The sequence below is a fragment of the Castor canadensis genome, chromosome 6 (assembly GCF_047511655.1).
Source record: "Castor canadensis chromosome 6, mCasCan1.hap1v2, whole genome shotgun sequence".
Classification (NCBI taxonomy): Eukaryota; Metazoa; Chordata; class Mammalia; order Rodentia; family Castoridae; genus Castor; species Castor canadensis.
In genome coordinates, this window is record NC_133391.1 from 126,896,849 (window position 1) to 126,910,761 (window position 13,913).

A 13,913-nucleotide genomic window follows, 5' to 3' on the forward strand; every position below is an offset into this window, starting at 1 on the left:
GACCAAGGGAAAATGTATGCCTCCTATCTGTCATATAATGACATAATGTAGCTAAGCCATCTACCTCAACTCTTATACATGGGGAGTGATGAAGATACAAAGGATTAAGTTTGGTTTCTCCTAGGAGAACTTGTGGCAAGAGATATTCATTTGTATATATTGTTACCAAGAAAAAAATTAAACATTAGGAGCTGGAGGTGTATGTTAGTTGTAGAGTACTTGCCTAGCATGCATAAGGTTTTGGGTTCAATCCCCAACACCACAAAACAAAACAAAACAAAACAAAATATTAGGTGAGCCCCAAGCCCCAAGTGACATTGCAGATTGCAGAAGCGTGTGTGGAGGATGTAGATCTGGGCTTGCAAAACCTTTAGCCTCTGTTTTGAAAGTCTGAGCTCACAGAAGTGTCATTGTTTTATTCCTGACTCAGTGGATCAGGAAGATTTTCCCAGGACAATGGGCAGCATGGTGGAGGTGGGGCCAGGAGGTGTAAACAAGATGCTGACCTTGTCATGACTGACCAGCAGACTAGAGGCAAATCTCTTCATTTCAGCAACATTGGTTTACTCATCTCTAAAAAGCCAGAATAGGGCTTAATCACTTTATGTAACATGCTGATTCAAACTACTCCATTTACTTAGGCTGCCTTGAACACAAAGATGCCAGAGCCCATTGATGTGTTACAGGTTAGAACATGACTGTTGGCTGGCTTCTCAGCTACACATAAGGTCTAAGCATGAATGTACTAGGGAAGGATGAACAGATTTGCTAATGAGGATGGAGTGGGTTTAGAAGCCAGAGGCAAACTCAACGAGCTCGGTCCAAGGCTTTTTTGGGCCTGAGAAGATGTATGTCAAGACTGTACATTCTCAAAATGTTAATATTTCTCAGGGTTAGGTTCTGAGCGCTCTTCTTGTCTCCAGTACACACTCTCTCTGTAAAGTTTCATGCTCATTTTTATTTAATTTTTACATTTATTAGCATTATTATTATTACTTGAGACAGATTCTTACTATGTAGCCCAAGCTGGCCTCAAACTTCTGATCCTCCTGTCTCAGCTTCCTATGTGCTGGGATTGCAGGTGTACTCCCTACTGTGACTTGCCACTCTCACTTTTTAGATGCTGTATTTCCTAGCTCACTTTCTCCTAAAACAGCAACCCTGTGTATTTGACAATGTTCACTTGGATAGTCATAGATGCTCAAACCCAACAGTGTCAGACTGAGCTTGTCTGTTCCTTCTCTGCTCATCCCACTCTATAGTTATCATCTCAGTAGATAACACCTTGTCCACAGTATTGATCAAGTAAAAGCTGGATGTCTCTATCCTTTGCCTCTGAAAACCAGTCAACCCCTCCTTTACCCTGATCTTCAATAGCACCCCTGCTGTTGAGATAAAACCAGGCTCTGCCCCAGGCCGGGCCTCCCACCCTTTCAGTTTCCTTAGCTCTGCCCTCACACATTCCAGGAGAGCCCTAGGAATCATTTCCAGGTCTACAGTCTAACCATGTCCTTTTTGGTTCTGGGTTTTGCATATGCTCTGATACGCAATGCATTCTTTGCTTCCTATCCTCCTTATAAGTAGGTTTTCCTAGATAACTTGAATTCTCTCCTTAGTCATGGTCCACATCAGCACTTCTCAACTGGGGTGATGTTGCCCCAGGGAGGAAATCTGGACATGTCTGGAGACATTCGGGGTTATGGCAATGGGGATTGATGATGTTATTGGTCTCTGGTGGGTAGAGGCCAGGGATATTTCTGAATGTCCTTCCAAGGTCCTCACATCAGACATCCCTGCAAGGAAGAATCATCTATCTTTAAATATCAGTAGTGTGGAGACTGGGAAGCTCTGGTCTAGACTTTACCTTCTCTAGAAGCTGTTCTTGACCTAGCATACCCCTCCTATTTGGGCTCATGCCTCTCTTGTTGGCTTATCATCAACCTTCCCCTGGTTTACTGACATTTTCTGTTTACTTGCCCATCTCCTTTTCTAGAACCCCTGGAGCTCAGGCACTGCTCTGGTTTGGCTTTTAATTCCAAGATTCTAGTACAATTCCTGGAAATCGTGGCATGCAGTACATAGTTTTGTAAGAGCAAACAAAATAAATACACAAAAGTCCCTTTAGAAGGAGATCCCTACTTAGCATATGTTGTTAGAAAACACACCATTTTCAATAATGTCTAATCCCCATCCCTATGGCACCTTTAAGGAAAGTATTCTTTAAGAGATTTCTTGTATATGTGGGCCACAGCAAACTGCTAATCTACTGGGGAAATAAATATTAAAATCACTATTTTGTTTTCTAGTGGCTTCTCTTACCAATAATATTCAAGTCATGGAAATATTCTTACCCACAGTGTGATTTGGGCTGCAAGATTATTATTATGACTATTTATATTTCTACAATCTGATTTCTTACATTAAATAATAGTTGAAGCAGTTTGTGTCATGACTTTTTTTTATAGGTGAAAATGTCACACAATGCAAGTTAAGGCAATGTGAGCCAATGTATTTCAGTGCCCAGCACCATAATCTATTAAGCCTGAGATATTTTCAGGGAATTGCCTTAAATCCTTTGGTGGTTTAAAGTAGCTTCACAGGGATTAGTGGCTTAGAGGTAATTGTTATTGCTAATATTTTATTTGAAATGTCCTGTTCAGCAAAGGTAATGTGACATTTTGCTCACTGGAAATGCTGTCTTTCTAAGAAAAAGGATGAGTCAAAAGGTCAGTACCCAGGAGAGACAGGGAGGGAGGGGTGTGTGTGAGACAAAGGACAGGGGTTTGAGCTGAGGTGACCAACACAAGGTAGCCAAATTGGAACAGCTTTCATGGGAACCTTAGGGACAGAGAGTTTTAATTGTGTGTGAATTTGTGAGATTAATCTCGACAGTTAATCAGCTCAAAAGAGAAAGCAAAGTTTTACTTTTTAAAAGAAAAATCAGCAAGAAGAATAAAGCAGTCTGAGGTCCTTTTCACAGGTTAGCTTTCTACTCCTGAAAGGGCAAATGTCAGAGCCATTCAGGGCCAGTCTCTGTCCCTCTGCCAGTGGATATCTGGAGAATATTCCAGATATTGCTTGGGGGCAACTGTTACAGACTAAAATTCCTTGGGCTCTCCTTTTACCAACTCTGATTCTGATTCAGAGATCACCCCAGAATTCTGCATTTTAACCCAAGGGGCCAGGGGATTTCTTGTGCCTATAGACATATCGGGTGACCCAATCTTTTTCTTGCCTATCATATCGTGTTTCCCTAATTTTTACCTATGGCTCAAATGCATCTGAGGTCTAGACCTACATATTAAAGTAACAATGAAAATCTCCACTTAAATGCCTCAAAGATCCTTTACGCTCCACCCTCTTCTAGGGTTTCCTATCTCAGTGTGCCCATCCAGTTCTCAACTCCCATCGTGGCTTTGCATTGCCTATCTGGACCTCAGCAACAGCTCCCTGACTAGCGTTCACATTTCACTCTTCCGACTTGTCTCCTCCGTGAGCCAAGGAGAGCTTTACAAAATTTCTACTTTAATGTTGTACTGCTCACTGCAATGACTTCCCAATGCCTTGCGGACCCAAACCTTTCTTTGGCTCATAAAGCCTAACTTGCCGATCACCTGAGTGTGACTACAGTCTTGTCTCATGGGACTTTCTTTTGGGCTTTTTGTGGTCTAGCCTCATAGTTCTTAGTTCTTCAGAAGTCTTACACGTGGTCTTTGGCTCTGACCAAGTGTTTCCTTCAGTCCTTTCCCTCAGCCTAATGAATTCCTTTGTCCCCTTCAGATGACATCTATATACTGCCTTCATGATCTTCTCCTAACCTAACTCAGGTTCAGACACATATCTTTTCTGTAATTATATTTTTATAATTGTTTGTTTAATACCTGTCTTTCCTTAGACCTGAAGATCCACAAAGGAGCAGTTAGGTTCTTTTTTGCTCACTATTGTAGCTCCTGTATCTCTCCCATCGCTTGGTACATGAAAACACTCAAAAAATGTTCATTGAATAAGGTTGGAGACATGATTCAAACAGTACCAAGTGCAAGGCCCTGACTTCAAATCTCAATACTGCCAAAAAAGTTAATCGAATGAATGTTTGTTCATGAGAATATATATTGTGTGAAATATACTGTTGAAAGAACAATTTCATTTGAACAGAAAAATCAGAATAAGCCTAGCAGAGATAGAAATTGGGAATGTCAGGCAAAGTAAATTGTGTTGTTAAGGTCATTAGCTAGATAATTAAAGCAGGTAGGACAACATAATTATAACTTTAAAATGCAACCATTAAGTGTACGCAAACTTTGTACCCAGGTATGTAATTTTAAGCTTGAACAGACTTTTCAGTGACAGGTAGATAAGACTTTTTAAAAATAAAGTGATCCTGATTTAAAAATGATTAGATTTCAGTCAGAATTAAGAATATTTAGAATAATGAATGCCTTTTGGTTTATGTGGAGTCTGACATTAAGTGTCATTTTTCTGGGCCATTTCTCTCAAAATGATTTTAACCCAACCTATGGTATGGGCTCTAAGGAGTTTGCTTGCTCACCCACTGATTCCTTTACCCCAAGTTTCACACTTGTTCTGAAAAGGAAGATGAGATGCAGATGTTTTGGTCTGTTGGATGTACAAAAGCTGAATGCATTTAGTAAATGGGTTGGCATTTTAGGTCAGCTAGATTCTGGCCCTGGGGCCTATCATTTTACTAGTTACAATTCTACCTTTGTGATATTTTCCTTAAAAAAGGTTGGAGAGTCTTTCAAATGGACATCATAGACTCAAGACATGTAAGAAAGACAAATACAAAACAGATGATCATAATCAAGACTCAAAGGGGAAGATATGAAGAGAATAACATAGGATAACATAATGTTTGTAAAATTTAAAAATGCATGCAATGCTATTCCAGCTATCAAACATGCTTGAAAACAGAAATCACTTTGAATTCTATTTCTGATATTGCAGGACTCAACACCAAAAGAGAAAATAACTCCTTCAACTTTCCTACTCCAAGGAGAAAAAAATCTCAGTCTGCAAGTGTCTGGAGGAGCCCCTGGCTTCTGGTTGCTGCCTGTTAGCACCTGATGGGAACATTCTGTCTTCAAAACTGTGCAAATGTAGTGAGCACAGGTCCAAAATGACTGTGTCTGGGATTTACCGTTGTGTGCCTGCTATGTGCCTAACACTGTGCTAGAGACATTATTAAATATGCACTTGAGATTGAAAACAGGCAGAACAGAGAGTTGATACACTGGGTTTTTAAAATTTTTTTTATTTATTCATTTATGTACACTGGGTTTTTGCTTTCTGAAGAATCAGACCAGTCCAGAAGAAAAAAGAGACTGACATAGGGGGCTCACAAAAAATGTGTTGCTGACTCAGCCTGCACATGAGAAGGCCTATCATTGACACTCTCCACCTGCAGCCCTCTGCCTCCAAATGGCTCTTTGGTGCTCTACTCATAATAAAAAGACAGACAAGGGTCAAAAAAACTTGAGGAATACCTGTAATGTAAAAGGCATAAGCCAAAACCACTAGAGAAAAGAAGTTTGAAAGGAACAGGGATCATCCATAGATTTGAAAACCTGAAGAAATATGTAATCTCTTCAGAGAGATAAAAGACTATCTTGTTGTATCTATGCAGCAAGAACAACATGTTATATAAAAAAGGAAAAGTCAGAGAACAAAAAAGAGTTCCTGAAAATAAAAACAAAGCAAATGAAAACAGATATAAAATTTCAGTAGAAGATTAAAAAATAAAATTAGGTCTCCCAGAGGTATTTTTAAAAAATGTAAAAAAGACTGGAGAGAAATTGGAAGAGAATTAGAGGATCATTTCAGAATGCTCAAATCCCAAAAATAAAATTCTAGAAATAAAGTAAAATAAAAGAGAAGGAACTGAAAGACATAATTTTCCAGATTGTAGGAGCACATGTACTATGCAGCATAAGACTCATAATAAATCATATTCTTGCTGAATATCAGAACACTGAGGATAATAGAACAGATAAAAATCAATCAAGAAAGAAAGCCATTAAAGAGTAATTGGCATCACTTCTCAATAGCCACACTGGAAACTAACAGAGAACGGACAAACAACCTTCAAAATTCTAAAGGGAGATGATTCCAGGCCTAAAATTATATATCCAGACCAGCCATTGATCAAGGATGAAGGCAGGGTAAAATATTTTTGGATGAGCAAAGCCTCAGTTTTCCTTATCTATATGTTTTTCTAAGAAGTTACCAAAAGTGTATGAAACTAAAATGAGGGACTACAGTGAGGTAGAAGAGATAGGATCCAAGAAGCAGAAGAACAAAAATAAGAGAGGCAAGTGAAATCTCCATGACAGCCATGGAGGGAAAATCCAGGGAAAACTAAGCAACAGGAATAGATGACACAGGGCTCCAGGGCTGGAGCAGGCCAGAAAGGGCCAGAAGAGATGTTCCCAAGAAGATGAAACTGACAGACTGTCTGGAAGGATTTAGAAGGGACTGAGATTCTTAGGAAGACTTTGGGGTTGATTGAATGGTAAGTACATAAAAATTTGAGAAAACACACACACACACACACACACACACACACACACACACAAACTGTTATTATTAACTATAATGACTCTCTATTCCTCTTATAAATTTCTTTGAGGTTAGAAAATTTTGCAAAAATTAAAGAAGAAAGAAAAGAAGAGAAAAAGTAAAAGAAATCAAATAGTGAAATTGTTCCAACCAAAGTTACACTATAGCTCTATGGCACATGGATGAGGGGAGAGAGGAGAGGTGGTGAGAGACAGGAGGAAGTGAACAGAAAAATGTCAAAAATGGAAAATTCAAGAAGAAATAATATAAACTTTTTTTTTTTTTTGCATTGGGGTAGATAATACTGGAGGACTGATCATAATGTTTGTCTCATTGGAGCAAATGTCTTCAAACTATGTGCTTCCGTGTCTTTCATGAAAGGTGAGAACTGGGATAAAATATAAGGAAAGTATGCTGATAAATGAATGGATAAGAAAGCAAAGCCTTTGTTTAATGGGGAAGTGGTCTTGTTGCAAAAGGGTCAAGGCCAGCTGGGTATGCACATAGCTGGACCGCTCTTCCTCTATGAAGCACCCAGTTAGAAAAGGCTCATGGGCTTGTTTCCAAATCATCTTTGTGACTCAGGGTGATTTGATAATTCTGCAGTCTCAATCATTGCAGAGGCACTTCATCACCAGGGATTGGGTGCCTAGAAGTCTCAGGATGAGAAAGTAGTGGATATGCTCATTGTCCAGCCCTCCTTCCTCCATCCACTAAGAAGTACTAGTTAAAGCAGATACATGTTAAATGCTTTGCAAAGTAAAAAGTAATAATAGGACTCTGTATCTCACTGCAGCTACCTGTGACTAAAATTGTCTCTTGGCCATTTATTATTTTGGTTCCTAAGCCCTTGACTCAGGTGGGAAGCAGATTGAGCCATTTGTAAACTCCATTAACTACAAATATAGAAAACCTGCCTTCTCTTACCCTCCTTTATTCATAAGCAAACTAATTTGTTTTCTTTTCTACAACCTATATAGAGTAATCTTCCCAAGTAATATTAACATTCAGGATACATAGTGCCTTGAGTGGTCACTGACCACTGACCTGTTACTTACCCATCCCAAGTACCAGAGATGAATAATTACTTAACAACACCCATGCTTATCTTCCTGAGATTACTCAAGAGACTTCAAGACAGTACATTGAGAGTACAGAAAACCTACTTTGTTCTTGGTGATACTTTGTAAGAGCAATTTTTTCAGAACAGAAGATTCTTGAATATTTTTGAATAGATTTGTGAGTATATTGAACTACAGTCATTTTCACCAACCACTTAGTTCTCTATTCTTCATTTGACCACATTCTTATTGAAGGCATACTCCAAATATCGATGTACATGATAGAAAAGTAAGACATGAACAGGATGTACCAACAAAGTGGCTAAGAGAGAGGGATAGTCTCAATTTCTCATTCTATCTTTCCCTTTAGTCAGGTTCTCATCCTACTCACATTCCACATACTTCAGGTCATTGTGCATCAGTGTAGAGAAATAAATCAAATAAAAGAACTGACTAAAGGTAAAATGGTCAGGTGTGGCCCTTGGCCCTCTCATTTCCACTATCTGTATCTTTTAGATTATTTAATGGTCTTTATTACTGTACAGTGGGTAATGCCATTGCAATCTGCTCTAGGAAAATTGTCAGAACCCAGGGGAGCTGTTAATTGGAGACAATATTCCCAGACTTGAAGTAGTACCTCTGGCTTAAGTCACGGAAAAATAGAATTGACTGGGAGCAAAAAGACAGAAGTCTACTAAGTTTTTAAGGCAGCCATATTGTCAGCCAAGCACCAGGGATCACACTTGTAATCCTAGCTACTCTGGAGGCTGAGATTGAGAGAATCAAGGTTTGAGGCCAGCCTGGGGAAAAACGTTAGTGAGACCCCATTTCAACAACAAAAAAGTTGGGCATAGTGGCACATAAATGTTATCATCCCAGCTATGTGGGGTGATTGTGGTCCAGGTGACCCTGGCAAAAAAGTGAGATTCTATGTCAAAAATAACCAAAGCAAAAAACAGCTGGGTGTGTATGTATGACTTAAGTGGTAGAGCTCTTGCCTAACAAGCACAAAGCCCTGAGTTCAAACCCCAGTACCACCATCAAAAAAAAAAAAGCAGATTTTCCAAAATGGCGACTAGAGGGAGGAAGAAGATAATGTGTGTTCCTTAAAGTAATAATTTTCCTGAGATGCTGGAGACACACTGGACAGGAAAAACCACCAAGAAGAGGCAAAACTCCAACACCTCCACACCCCCAGCTTGCACATAGCTTCCCCACACCACAGTATACAGAGAAACTGGGAGGGCTTCCATGCTGCCAAGCACCAGCTCCTAACCAGCTTGGCAGACCAACAGATGAGCAAATAAGTGGCATGCAGTATCCCAACAGCCACCCCTGGGAAAAATCAGCAGAGCCCCCTGTACAGACTGACCCCCACCCTGCAAAAAAGCCAACTGAATAATAAAAAAGCAACTGAAAAAAAGGACATGTAGCAAAGAGGGTGGGGCATCCTTAGCTCCAGAGAAAGGGGGAGGAGCTCTTCCCCACATGGCATGCTCTGCCGGAGATTAGGGGAGGGGCACTTCCTCACGTGAACTGTAAATAAACAAGCCTGTAGAAGAAGGTGGGGGTGAAGGCCCCCACACAGAGCTTGGAGAGGGGAAGGCCCCAACAGAGGTTGATGTGAGGCATGCTCAGCTGGAGAGTAGGGGTGGGGTACTTCCCCACGTGAACTGTAAATAAACAAAGACTGCAATTGCAACAGGCTGGTAGGGCCCTACACTGAAGAAAAGAAAAGGGGTAGGCATCCAGGAGAACCTTAAATAAACAAAGCCAGCTGGACTAGGTGAGTGTGGTGGCTCATCCCTGAGAACTGTAATAAATAAAGCCTGCAGCAGCAGCCGGCTGACAGCAGGTGGCAGGTGAGCCGCACCCTCAAACAGAGCAGATAAAGGTTCACTAAGCTGTCTCCAGATCCAATCACCTGGAGAGATAACCACAGGGCTAACGATTAAATACCAACACCAAGACTGGATGCTAAAGGAGCAACACCACAACTACTAAGACAGAAACGGCGTGGTTTCTGGACCTGAAACTTTTATCCTTTTATAGTTTTAGGTACGTTTTCTATTTTTCTTTCCTTTGACGTGACAAGGACAGAACTACTACTCAAATGCCAACACCAGGACTGAATGCTGAAGAAGTAACATCAGAAACAGAACTATTAAGGCTTAAACTTTATTGCATTTGAACCTGGTTTTTTTTTTTCCTTCTTTCTCTGTCTCTCTAATGTCTGTTTAGCTCACTGCTGATTAGTACACTGTCTCTTCCTATTTATTTCTTTGGCTCCATGTCTTTTTTTCCTTCTCCTTTCTTTTTTCTTTACCTTCTTTGCTTTCTTTCTCCTCTTACCCTTCCACTCTAGACAATACTAGCTAGACAATACTAAATTGCACACAGTACAAGGACAGTAACAGCAGCAAGTGGAATGATGGGAAGACAGAAAAAAGATGGAAACCATTTTCCCCCAATAATAAAGTAGTACAGGAACCAGAGGGAAATGAAGAAAACAGAAGCCCAGATCCAGACTCCAACAAAACGAAGATAAACTATGCCAAAGAACCCAATGAAGCCCACAAGAACACTCTGAAAGAAGAAATCCTGCAAGTAATCAATGAGAATTTTATAGAGATGATACTGGATACAGTCAACCAAAATGTACAGGAGACACTCAAGAAATACCAAGACAACAAAAATAGAGAATTTGAGAAAGCACAAGAATAAATAAAAGAAACTATAGAAGCACTGTATAAACAACAAAGTGAAAAAAAAGAAGACCATAAATGGAGAGATAAATGAACTCAGGGTGAAAATAGACAATATTAAAGAGGAAGTGACCCAAGATATGGAAAACCTTCGAAAAAAGAATGAAACAGAAATGAAAAACAGAATGGGGGACCAATCTAGCAAACTAGAACAAGCAGAAGACAGAATCTCAGAACTGGAAGTTGAAATGGTAATTAAAAGAAAAAATGAAGAACTACTAGTTAGACAACTCAAGACCTGTGAAAAGAACATGCAAGAATTCAACAACTCCATCAAAAGACCAAACTGAGAATCATGGGCATTGAAGAAGGAGAAGAGGTACAAACAAAAGGAATTCATAATATATCTAACAAAATAATAATAGAAAGTTTCCCAAATCTAGAGAAAACTATGCCCATTCAGGTACACCAAACAGACTTGACCAAAATAGAACTACCCCACAACATATTATTAAAACAACAAGCACAGAGTATAGACAAAGAATATCGAAGACTATAAGAGAGAAAAAACAGGTAACTTACAAAGGTAAACCCATCAAAATCACAGCAGACTTCTCAATAGAAACATTAAAAGCAAGAAGAACATGGGGTGAGGTCTTCCAGGCACTGATGAAAATAACTTCAACCCTAGGATACTCTACCAGCAAAGCTATCATTCAAAATAGATGGAGCAATAAAAATCTTCCATGATAAGCAGAAACTAAAACAATATATGACCAAAAAGCCACCTTTACAAAAGATTCTGCAAGGGATTCTGCACACAGAAAGTGAAAGCCAACATAACCATGAAAGGTCAGGCAGTACCAAACTACAGGAAAAGAAAAAGCAAGAAAGTAGAGAGTAACATCGATTTAGCTACACACAATCAAACCCTCAAACAACTAATACAACTAAATGACAGAAATCACCACATACCTATCAATACTAACACTCAATGTTAACTGACTTAATTCCCCCATCAGAAGACACTGTTTGACAAACTGGATTAAAAAGGAGGATCCAACAATTTGTTGCTTTCAGGAGACCCATCTCATCAATAGAAATAAGCATAGGCTTAGGTTGAAAGGATGGAAGAAGACTTACCAAACCACTGGTCCCTGAAACAGGCAGGAGTAGCAATACTTATCTTGGACAAAGTAGACTTCAAACCTACACTGATCAAACGAGATAAAGAAGGACATTCCATACTAATAAAAGGGGAAATAGACCAAAAGGAAATAACAATTATCAACCTATATGCACCCAACATCAACGCACCCAATTTCATCAAGCATACCTTGAAAGACCTAAAAACATATATAAACTCCAAGACAGTGGTAGTGGGAGACTTTAATACCCCTATCACCAATAGATAGGTCATCCAAACAAAAAATCAATAAAGAAATCCTAGACCTAAAACATACCATAGATCAAATGGACCTAGTTGATGTCTACAGAACAATTTCATCCAACTTCTACACACTATACATTTTTCTCAGCAGCCCATGGAACCTTCTCCAAAATAGATCAAATCCTAGGGCACAAAGCAAGCCTCAGCAAATATAAGAAAATAGAAATAATACCATGCATTCTATCTGATCACAATGGATTGAAACTAGAACTCAACAACAAAAATAATAACAAAAAACATGCAAGCAGCTGGAAACTAAACAACACATTGCTCAATGACCAATGGGTCATTGATGAAATAAGAGAGGAAATTAAAAGGTTCCTGGATGTTAATGAAAATGAAAACACAATCTACCGGAACTTATGGAACACAGCAAAGGCAGTCCTGAGAGGAAAGTTTATAGCCATGAGTGCATATATTAAAAAGACAGATAGCTCTCAAATCAATGACCTAATGATACATCTCAAACTCCTAGAAAAACAAGAACAAGCAAATCCCAAAACAAGCAAAAGGAGAGAAATAATAAAAATAAGAGCTGAAATCAATGAAATAGAAAAAAAAATACAAAGAATTAATGAAACAAAAAGTTGGTTCTTTGAAAAAATAAACAAGAGTGACAGACCCCTGCCAAACCTGAGAATGAGAAGAGAAAAAACTCAAATCAGTAAAATCAGCAATGCAAAAGGGGAGATAACAACAAACACCATGGAAGTCTAGGAAATCATCAGAGACTAACTTTGAGAAACTATATTCTGATAAATATGAAAATCTTGAAGAAATGGATAGATTTCTAGATACTTACAATCATCCAAAACTGAACCAAGAGGACAAAAATCACCTGAATAGATCTATAACACAAAATGAAATTGAAGCAGCAATAGAGTCTCCCAAAAAAGAAAAGTCCAGGACCTGATGGAGTCTCTGCTGAATTCTATCAGACATTTAAAGAAGAACTGATACCAACCCTCCTTAAACTGTTCCATGAAATAGAAAGGGAAGGAAAACTGCCTAATACATTTTATGAAGCCAGTATTACACTTATCCCAAAACCAGACAAAGACACCTCCAAAAAGGAGAACTATAGGCCAATGTCCTTAATAAACATTGATGCAAAAATACTCTCTGGAAAAAAATTTGGAGGCTTCTTAAAAATCGAAACCTAGACCTACCATTTGATCCAGCAATACCACTCTTGGGGATATACCCAAAGGAATGGGACACAGGTTACTCCAGAGGTACATGTACACCCATGTTTATTGTAGCACTATTCACAATAGCCAAGTTATGGAAACAGCCAAGATGCCCTACTACTGATGAAAATGTGGTATTTATACACAATGGAATTTTACGTAGCCATGAAGAAGAATGAAATCTTATCATTTGCAAGTAAGTGGATGGAACTGGAGAACATCATCCTGAGTGAGGTTATCCAGGCCCAGAAGACCAAAAATCGTATGTTCTTCCTCATATGCGGACTTTAGATCAAGGGCAAACACAGCAGGGGATTGGACTTTGATCACATGATAAGGTGAGTGCACACAAAGGAGGTATGAGGATAGGTAGGTAACCAAAAAAAAAAAAAAAGATAGCATTTGATGTTTTCAATGTAAAGGAAATAATGCAGAAACTTGAAAGCAACAGAGGCCAATAGGAGAAGGGGACTAGGAACTAGAGAAAAGGTTAGTTTGAGAAGAATCAATTTAGATAGTAACATATATGTACATGGAAGCAATGCTAGGAATCTCCCTGTATAGCTATCCTTACCTCAAGTAGCAAAAACTCCCAGTCTTCCTTATTAATGTTTATATTGTCTTCAATAAAATTGAGATAAGGGCAAAACAGTTTCTATCTGGAAGCAAGGGGGTGGGGGGGGAAAGAAAGGAGTGGGGGGTAAGGGAGGGGACATGGGGAAAAGGGGGAAGTAATGACCCAATCATTGTATGCACATATGAATAAAGGAAATTTAAAAAAAAGCCATATTGTCAAAGAAATCCCAAACCTCGCTAATAACAGGTGGTAACTGTTTTTGGGTCTTCCTTGGGCTCCAGAAATGAAACCAATAAGAAATAAGTGACTGGACTGGGGGGTGAAGCTCAGTGATATAGTGCTTGCCTACCAAGT